Source organism: Neltuma alba, unplaced genomic scaffold, assembly GCF_004799145.2.
Source record: "Neltuma alba isolate B1F8T4 unplaced genomic scaffold, ASM479914v2 tig00004699_pilon, whole genome shotgun sequence".
In the NCBI taxonomy this organism is placed as follows: domain Eukaryota; kingdom Viridiplantae; phylum Streptophyta; class Magnoliopsida; order Fabales; family Fabaceae; genus Neltuma; species Neltuma alba.
The window spans coordinates 1-11,297 of NW_021633825.1; the positions used below are offsets into that span (position 1 = coordinate 1).

Genomic DNA, 11,297 nt, shown 5'->3' on the forward strand with positions numbered 1-11,297 from the left:
TATTGAAGTTTGACGCTTCAGCTCCTTCACATGCTGGATTATTCTGCTAATAATGAAGCTTTGTCTGTCTACGTACACACAGAAACAAAGTACGGGAAATTTAAAACTTCAGTATATATACTTTCTTGGAGAAATTCTCAGGACTTTTGACTTAGTCTGGAATATATACATAGTACACGCGTACATTTCTTGCAGATAATTAATATTATGCTCTGGTTATTAGAAGATTATGAACCAAAGTATCCCATGTAAAGAAACTGTTTGTAAACTAGTCAATGATGCAGTAAAGGCATACATACAATTTTTATTGGAAAATTTCGTAACAATTAGCTATCATCAGAGCGGATGATAGCAAGCTGCACTATTCATGAACATGACATTTTCGTATAGATTTGTTAACATGCATCAGATAAAGATTTACCTATTTCGTATCCCAGCAGACAAGAGTGTTTTAGACGGATCAAACACAATAATAATGATAAATACGACTCTCTATATATATATTTTGGTTCATACTATATAAGAAGTTTGAATATATTGTGTGGGTCAAATGTGATCGATCAGTTAAATCAAACTGATGGGGTTGGGTTTCTTTTTGTGCTATTATTATACAAAACTGTTAATTAAATGGGAATGATGACACTGAACAAATAATAGAGAGGGGTTTCATATTGTGCAACAGGAAGGAATCTGAAGAGGCATATATATGTCTAAATCTGTACACACATATATTTACATAGGTATCCGTATCTAGGATGTGGTATCTAGGGTGTGACAACTGACAAGGATGCTAGTTTGTCTCTCAGGCTTTATTTCTTTTCATTCTCGAACTGAGTATGACTGATCAATACATAACACATTATTGTTATTCCCGGCAAGAAAATTCTATTCTGTGGCTTTTCAACTGCCTCTCTTTGGTTTCTCTTTAACCTTACCAACCAACCGACATTGACGCTATTTCTCTTTTCCTCTTGTTCCTCGCTTTATGTCCTCGGAACTACCACACAACGGCTCAGAAAAAGGAAAAGAGAAGAAGAAAGCTAACCATATAAACACACATATGGGTATAAATGAAGAAACACCAAGAACTAGAAAAGCCAAAAAGAGGAAAGAAAAGGGATGGTACAATAACACTGTTTTGCTTCTCGTTTTCTAAAGTAAATAGATTCATTCACAGATCACAAACGTTAAAGAAAGAGAGCTTTCGAGTTCACTAAATCTGTTCTTATTATTATACTAATATTCAACATCTCGGGTGTGAAAAAAGATTTCATCTTTTTGAGAAATCAACCTTGACGGTTGACGTTATGGAAAAAAGAAAAAAAAAAACAAGGTTAGAGTAATTGATTATGTTAATGTGAGCATTTTAGTGATAATTGTGTAGGTTCATACTTACTTTGGTTGTATTGGGCAATAAGCTTCGAAGCTTGGCTAGATGGTTGTTGATTCTTTCTCGGCGTCTTCTTTCGGCTTCGCTGTGGCTCTTTGAAGCAGCGAGGGCCTTGGCGTCCATGATTTCTTGAGCCGTCATCTTGCCCAGCTCGGCTTGGAGGCCGAAGGGAGCTGAGCCCGGTTGACCCACCACGGGTCCGACCCCGAGGGTGTCGGAGATGATCCGGAGATGGTGGTGATCGGAATTGGACGGACCATCGTAAGCGAACTGCAGAGAAGGAGCCCTCCGGTTGAAGAGGCCCGCGTAGAGCGAAGAGGAAGGCGGAGGGACCAAAAACTGCTGGTCGCTGTCTCGGACCGGGTTGAACGAGTGAACAGGAGGGAGAGACCATGGCGGCTGTGGCGGCGGCGGCGGATGAAAGATTGGAGAAACCTCAGGGAACATCAATCCTCTTTCGTTGTTGGTATTGTTATTGTTGTTATTAGAAGAATTACCTCCGAAAACGTCGACGCTTGGCTGCTGCTGGTGCTGCCTCATCATTTGGTGAAGAAGAAGCTGTTCTTGATAGCTCTGAATGTTATTGATGGCTTGAGAAGATGATGAACACTGTCCTCGATCTTCCTCTTTTTTCATCCTTCTATTCGTATGATAACACAACAAAACACAAACTAATCAGAAAAAGTAGAACGCAAACATGGTTTTCTTCAAAGCATGCGCGTGTGTGCAATTAACGGATTAGATAACTAAAGAAGAAATGAATGAAAAGTACGACAAAAACCTTGTTCTCTCCGAGATGAATATCAATAAGGGATGTGTTCTTGTTCTTGTTCTCTCATGCTGGGTCAATATATATATATATATATATATATGATGCAAGTTTCTTTTTTCTTTCTTTCTATGTTTCTGTGAATTTGGTTGAAATCTGAAAAGGGCAGGGGGGGTTTGATGTCTGTGTTAGACGAAAACTGTATCATTACTTAGCTTGGGAAGGTGTTGCTGTGGAGGGCTAGAGGGTGAGATAATGGCTCTTCTTATCTCTTTTTTTTATATAAATTTATTTTGTGCTTTTTGTTGGTATCTTTTTGGCATGTTTATTTGTTTTTTCTATTTCTAATTAATTATATTGCACAAGCTGAGAGGGGGAGAGAGAGAGAGAGAAGAGAGAGAGTGCGTAGGGAGTTTTGAGTGCTCATGGCATGTTGTCCCTTTCCTTTCTTCTCACGGCATTCTCTTTATGAACATTCAAATTTGGATTTGAACTCAAGCTGTGTGTGTGGACTATTGATGATTAAGTTTGAGACCAAGTGTTACAACAACAAACAAAATAACAAGCACGCATCAAGCACGCATATACTCTTCTGATCCTATTTATGGGTTAGAAAGAAGTTTTTTTTTAGGTCATATTTATAAGTCATTTCATTAAATTTTTAATATGAATGTACTATTTTGTCCTTCACTTATTATAGTGTAGGTAATTATCTTTTTTGAAAGTTGTATATATTAAATATGGGTAAAGTTAAAAGTTTGTTATATTTTAACGAATAGTTAATGCATTTTAAAATTTTCCTTAGTCTATATAAAATGTGCTGAAAGTGCTTTATAAATAAGACCAGAGGAGTATATAAACTAAAAGGGATAATATTCAACTTCTCATCAAGAAAGTTAATTAAGATGTGGAATTCAGTTCTTTCTCTTCAGTTAATCACTTTGTCTTCGTTGAAGCATGCATATGGAATTCATGAAGCATTATTCCATGTTATATTTATAGCTGAGGATCGATGAAATGTGATGATTTAATTTGTTGCGTGAAGAGATGATAGTGATTAGTGACTAAGAAGGGGGCAGTAATATAGAGAGAGAGAGATTAGAAGAAACAGAAGAGAGAGAGAGAGAGAGAGAGGACAAGACAACAAAAGACACATATAGATTGTCGACCGACCAAAAGCAGCAAAAAGCCTGATAGGGGGAAGAGAGTACCATCATGATAAAAGGCGTACCTAGGCCTTTTCTTTCTTTCTTTCTCATTTGTTTCAAAAGATCAGTGTTTTATTTACTACTACATATTTAGAGTAAATATTTGGAGCAACTTTAGTAATTAGTGTAAAAGGAATTGCCCTTTTAAGTAGAGAGAGAGAGAGATAGAGAGAGAGAGGGTGATGTATAGTTAAATATATACACACATACAAAGATACAGAGAGTGATACAGGGAGCCCCCCCACGCCCTAAAGGCAGAGGCCACGTTGCGAGGGAGTCGTTGGCTAAGAATGTAAGTATAATCCCACGCCACCTTTCTACTTCTCCAAGACCATCTCATCATTGTGTCTTGGAACACACTCCTCTCTTGCTCTCTCCCTCTCTCTCATCAGTCTATTGGTATTTATGATTGTTAGACTAAACTCTTAACATTAAAAAAAGAAAAAAGAAAAAAGAGAGAGAGATGTAAAAATGAGTTATGAACATAGAGATAGAGAAAACTTCAAGATTTCCTACGATAGCTTCAATATAAATGAAATTAAAAAGAAAAAAAGAAAACTTCAATATATACGAACAATTAATCATTAATCAAAACTTCAAAAGAAAAAAAGAAAACTTCAATATAAATGAAATTAAAAAATTGTATTAACTTAATACATTTCTGATATGCGAAAATGTGTTACAAGCTTTTATGGTGTTACTATTGAAATTTGAAAGAGTTTCTCCTCGTCCAAAACCCATCCTTTTGTAAGTAAATCAGATGGTTTGTATATACGAACAATTAATCATTAATCAAAGCTTTCATGAATAGTTATGATACAAGGTTAGGGGTTGCATTATACGCGCATATATATATATATATATATATATAGCTGTTATCAAATTAAGGTTGCCTACGATAGCTCACCCTTTAAAATTAAAGAAATAAGATTTTTTTTATAAGCTAAATAATAAATCTCACCTTTAATATAACTATTAATTTCAGCGGGCTCATATGTGTACATTATAGATTTCGCATTTTTAAAGTCTAAGATCAAATTTACAATCTTTTATTAATATGTGCTTTGAGATTTACTGGATTTAACTCGATATAGGAAGTATCATATTATATTGTTGAGCTTAATTAAGTGGTGCATAAATGAAATGAAACGACCCCTAAATTTAATTCTTGGGATTTTGAATTAAGATGTGATGTTAAATCTATTTATATGAATCTTTTTCATCACTTATATCGGTTGGACTCTTCCCTCTTTTGGAAATCTAACAATGTGTAATACAAGTCTCTTCTTGTTTTAATTCAATATTGTATGATTCACTTTCCTTTTCAATTTTTATCAACATAATTTGACAGTGAACTTATATATAATAAAACCATATTAATATGAAATATTATACTGATGATATATTTAAATATGCTAATTGATCTGATAAGTTTTAAGAAACAAGGTTCCCCTGTCTTGTCTTGTCACGCAGGAAATGTAGAGGACAAAGCTTTTCAATGTGATTTACACATTAATATATTGTTGTTAGTATGTGTGGGTATATATGTAACCATATGACAGTTTAGTATAAATACATACCTCAAATTTATATATCGCCAACTAAACACCATTAGTAAATACATTCCTTCCGTCTTAAATTGATTGATGTTTTAAACTAATATTTAAAAAAACCAATAAAGAAAGTTAAGGTTTGTTTGATATTTTCAATTTTCTCATAAAATGGTCTAATATTACAATTGCATCTTTGATTTATGAGTAACCTCTATTTATTTAATTTAAATGCTTCCAATTCAACAAATATTAATTAATCTTAAGTCCAAAATGACTTGAGGATATTCTAAGTTATAATTATAAAAGATATCTTTGAAAATAATCAGCTTTATTACATTGGTTTTTTATTAAAAGTATTGTACTTTGAAGCATGAAAATCTGTCAAAAAATATGACTTATATTTTCAAACGGAGAGTATATAACACTAAATATATACACATATATGTGTGTATGTATGCCTCTTATGTCGTGCACACATATAAGTAATTAATTAAGCGAATGATCTATTGATCTTTATCTTGGAAGAAGTGGATGTGGTCCAATATATTATTTTATGGATGAAGGACAGATTAAATTGGAAGAAGGAAGAAAATAAAATTTTAAGCTTTAATTATTTGAAGTGGAACATTTGGAAATAGCACCAACTATGAGTGTGACTAAGAAGGAAATGTTGCGCTGTAATAATAATGGAGAATTGTCTGTTAATTTTTACATGCCAAAAATTATATCATTCTCTCCATGAACATGTCTGTCGGCAATTATAACCATATATGCGTGTCCTTTTTTTTTTTTTTTTAATAAAGACACACACATTTTTCATACTTTAACTTTTGGTCAAAAAAATTATTCATACCTTAATTAATACAATAAACTTTATAGGAGTTAGATCTTGAACATGGTTTGATCAGAAAAAAGGTTAAAGGAGGTTATCATATATTGTAAATCCTTTGATGCTAACACTCCATCGGGAAGAGAAGAAAATTAATTTTCCCCTATTTTTTTCCTTAATTTTCTTTCTATACAAATAGAGGATAAGTTAGTTATACATGGTTTGTTAATTAAACATGCGCTGAGGGTCTCAAAAATAAATTATATTACTACTATTTAAATATAATCTATAAAACATATAATTTTTTATAGCTAGATTGGATAATTTATAGGCTAAATTATTTCTTTAGTCATTTATATTGACATTAAATTTCATTTTAGTTTCTTAAGTTCATAAAATGTGTTTTTAGTCCTTCAAAGAATTTAGTTTCTTAAGTTCATAAAATGTGTTTTTAGTCCTTCAAAGAATCAAAGTTAACACTGTTAGTTTTGTTAGTTTTGTTTAACAGGAAATACTAACTCATGAAATTTAAGTGATGATTATGCAATTAAATGCTGACATAACATGCTTAAATTTTGATCTTTTTATTATAATATTTCTATATTTTGAGTCTTGCAGATTAAAAAAAATTAAAATGAAAATAACTCTATCTTTGTGGATGCTTTGTCAGTATTTAATTACAGTACACATCTATCGCTTAAGTTTGACCCGTGAAATAAAATTAACAGTATTAAGATTGAAGGAGTAAAATAGCATTTTACAGACTTATAAAAGACTGAAATAAAACTTGATGCAAATACAAAAGACTAAATATATACTTTAACTTAATTATTCATATTAATGTATCAATTGATATTGATAATGTTATAATAAAGAGATGATGAGTTAATTAAATTTAACGCAAATATTGTGAACATGACTTGACTTTGGACTTTTTAGTTTTAAAAGCAAACTTAATCGTACGGAAGAAATCCTGGTGGAGCCTTTCATATTTGGACTGATTGTTTTGTCTAAAAGGAGCTAGTTTGTTAGAATATCATTTTGATGAGACGCATATTCTGTAAGAATAATATATAAAACAAATACAATATATGATATATCCTTGGCCACTTCTTATAATATATAAATTTGTCTTTTTCCCCTCAATGATATAAATGAGTCAAGAGTTGTAATATAATCTTTATGACTCAAATTTCATTATCGTTATTTGAAGAATAAGCCAAAGGATAACATAAACAGTTCATAAAGAATGACTGGGAGAGAAGAAAAGGAAAAAACAAGGAAAGAATTGGGAGTTTGGGGGATGGTTGGTAAGATATTGTTCTCTTATAATTTGACAACACATGAAAAGGCCACACTCAACAACACCAAATGGAAATGAAAACGAAAGTGAAGATAGAAATGGAAATAACCTTTTAAAGTAAAATGTGCTTTATTGAAGTCAGACAAAATTCTTAATAAACATTTATATTTATATATATAATAAAAAAACCAAATTAACACAGCTTAATTAGGCCTGTTTTATAGTTTTTCTGAATGTTTTTCAAAACAAAGAGGCTAACATTTTAGACAGAGCAAAGAAAAGAGATAAATAATCATGAAAACAAACTAGAAATTTAAAACAAAAGCATGATTAAAATATGAGGAAGTGGAGTGATTTTTTTCTTTAATTATGAAACCAGGTGAGAGTTTTAGTTTCAGGTTGAAGACATGGGTTTTTATATCTCAATAATACTATTTATATCTAATATTATTTAGTTTAATTATTCATGTTATACGATTTGTTTTAATTTGTCGGTTACATATGAGAAAGGCAGAGGGGTTATTCACTTATTTGTTGAGTTTTAGTTCACTAATTTTTTTAATTAATGATTTATATGTAATCATATTTTAAGTTTTACTAATATTGTTCATGAAAACCATTGAAATGGTACTACAACTAATTTTTGAGTGGATCATGCCCTATATTAGTGTTATCCATTAAAAAAAAAAGGAAAAATATTTGAAGGATTATAATAGAAATTTTGTAAATATTATTCAACCAAAATTCTTTATAGTTAGTATGACTTAATACTAACAAAATACTACTTCTAATCCTTAATATAAGAACTCATTTAATTTTTATTGTGGTTCTAAATACAAGACCTAATTTCACTCTGTCTCTAATATTTATCTGTTTTTTCTTAAAATAATTCTTGCAATAATAGTAATTCTAGTCAATATATTTAATTAGTAAGAATATTTTAAGAAATACAATATTTATTTATTATAAATGACTAATTTAACTAATTTTTAATCTATTCAAATTAGTTAACTAGCTTATATTAAGCACAAGAGGTAGTATTAAAGTTTGTCATATTTGTGTAGGCACATAGTATATGGGTATATTGAATGAATGGTTACTGAAAAATGTAATGATTGAGGAGTGATGCATTAGAAAAAGAAGAAGCAAGAGACAGCCAACACTTAAAAGGCAAGTAAGTCTTTGAAGTTTGAACTCTTTTGAGGCAGAGTCTGCAAACATAATTAATTACACTGTTTCATCCATAAAGAACTCATGAAAACAAATATTCAACCCAAAATTCAAATCTCCATTTCGGTTATATAATATATTTTCCCTATGATAAATATAAGAAATTAAAAATTAGTAGAAGAGTTTCCTTTGATAGTAAATATAATATTTTCATTTACTTTATCTTTTAGATCTATAATTTTTCCTTGAGTTTTTTTTTATTGATTCTTATTGTAGTTATTTTCTAGGAAAAAAATTGATGGTCCTTATTATAAATCACTAACCAAATAGAATATCAATTACATGCTTTCGAGATCATTCCTATTTAAAATCTCATTACTTGTATACTCTATTGCATCTTATTTAGATACGATTCATGGTATTAATTAATATATGGACAAACTTGAAATTTTATTTTATTTTTAGACCAATTAATGATTTAGCCACGTCTCTTTAGTTTTGATGAGATAGTTAGAAGTTTCTTATAATAAGGCTTGGAAGGATTACATGTTAAAGAAATTTTCTATTCAGAAAATAGTTTTCAATGTAAATTATTAAAAGAGATATTTTAAAGTTAGCTCTATAAATTAATTATTTAACTTTTATATTTAGTACGAGACGAGTAACTTATTATTATACTACAACATTATTATATATATTTGTGGATGAGAGTGGATGCATGTCTGGAAAATCTCCAAAGAAGATTTTCACCTTTTTAAAAACATAAAAGAAAAATAAACCATGGATTACTAAATATAATCATGAATCTCACTTTGGGTAAAGGAGAAGGAAGGCAACAATATAATTGAAAGTACACATTGAGGTTCATTGCATACGTGTCTGTGCTTATTATGACTCTAAAGAGTACGGAGGGTAACATGTTTTTTTATTTCCAACAATAATAATACTATTTTTAATCCATAATATAAAAGCTAGTTGATTAATTTAAGTAGATTAAAAAATTAATTGAGTTAGTTATTTATAGTATATAGGTGTTGTCTTCTTTAAAATACTCCAGCTAATCATGTGTATTTACTAGAATCACCATTAGATGAAACATTTAAGATGTGCAACTATTGTAAAGACTATCTTAGAAAAAATAAATGAATATAAGAAACAAAGTAGATTATAATATTATATTTAGAACCAAATTGAATATCAAACTAGTTTTTATATTAAGAATCGAAGGTAGTAATAAGTTCAGTCACTATGCCCTATGTGTGACCATACTAATGTTGTGCACATGGAACCACATTTGTATGTGTGTATGTGAGAATTATGGTGTGTTGTTTTGTTGTGAGGGAAGAACGTGGAGTGTTACAGAGAAAGAGCTAAAAGGGTTGTTTTCTTTGGGAGCTTTGTGGTCACACGCATGTCTGCTTTGGTCCCCCATTCATTATATCCATCATTATCTCAGCTTTTCATTCTCATCCTTTTTCTTTAATTTAAGGTTAATTCCTTTTTTTTTCACTATTGAAATTCGTTATTCTATCTTTTTATGGATGGTTTATGAAAAAGGAATTTCGCTTTACAGTATCATTTTTCCTTTTGGTTAATAAAATTATTAGTCTTTATAATTTAATTGAATTTTATTTTTGGTCCCGGTAGTCTGAAATCGTTGGTTTTCATCTTTATAGTTTTATAATTTTTTGATCTGAATGAATGGTTCTTGTACTTTTAATGAGTTTTGACATTATATATTCAAACACAGACCAAGTCCTTATGAAACGAAAGAGGCCAAAACCAATAATTTCAAACTATATGAACTAGAATCAAAGTTCGATCAAACTATAAGGATCAACAATAATATTAACCACTCCTTCTTTTTTCTCTTCTTCTTATCAGATAAAAATGGGATGTATAATATTTATATATGATACTAAATTTTATTGTTATCGAACACAAAATAATTTTTTTATGAAAAATACATTACTTTTTATAAAATTTCTACACTAATCTAAATATCACTTATATCTAAAGCTTAAATAAATGGGTCTTTTGTGCTAAGTGCTGGTGCTATTAAGCATGTTGGTGTAATAATTTGAAGTTCTAATTTTCTCAGTCCGTACGTGTAAATTTATAATTATCATTGTTGGAATTCCAAAAAGCGAGCGAGATAGATAATTTCAAGACTGCTATAGTGGTGATGAGTTCAAAAAACACCATAGTGATGAATTTCAGACTCACAAGTAAAGATCAAATTGGTGAATTTATATATTTAAAATAGCCGTAATTCAAATAAAAATTTACTCATATATATATTGATATTGCTTGTTATTACTACTATGCTTTTTTCGTTAATTAAAATAATAGATACCAACTATTCAAGATTATAAGCAAAATTAAACCTGTGATATTTCACTTACTATCCTCCATTTAAAGGAGAGCATTCAAGAGGCACTTATTATACTAGCTACCATCCAATATATTGATATTAGTGAACTTGTATTATGATGACATCAATCCCACCCAATCATGACGTGTGAGCTCTCCCTTTCAGACTCTCTTTCAAATATCAAGTGTTATGTCTTTCTACATCTAAACCCTTTTTTTATTTTTTTTATTTTGCTCCTAACATTATTCACAACCACCTTATACAAATTAGCCTTTGCCTTTTGGATTTATTTTTTAAAATTAATGAGTGCTCTTTGAATATATGTCAATTCATGTGCCATCTTCTCACCACAAGCTTCTTCATTCTTCTTCTTTCCTACCCTCTTATCATCAACCCTTTTAAACCAAAATTATCTCCCCCGAAAATTTCTCTATCATATAAGAAATTCCGCAGTAATGATCTACTTTAATTATTACTAGTTTTCTACACTTTAACAATTCCTTTTGTATGAAAAATACTCCTTCTTATTCTAAATATACAAGCTAATTGAGCATTGTTCTAGTCCCAAATATAAGATTTTAATCTTTTTTGTCTCTCTTATTACTATTATTTTGTTAAACTACTCTTATAGTTAAATTATTGTGTGATGTATGAGTTATATATTAATAATTTGCTCCAATGTAAATGATTAGAGGTACTTT

At 30.1% G+C, this 11,297-nt stretch overlaps 1 pseudogene; it reads right to left on the reverse strand.

Annotated features, from left to right (window-relative positions):
• Positions 1-3: 3 nt before the first annotated feature.
• On the reverse strand, positions 4-2,279 carry LOC114745508 (transcription factor bHLH30-like; annotated as a pseudogene).
• Positions 2,280-11,297: the final 9,018 nt, after the last annotated feature.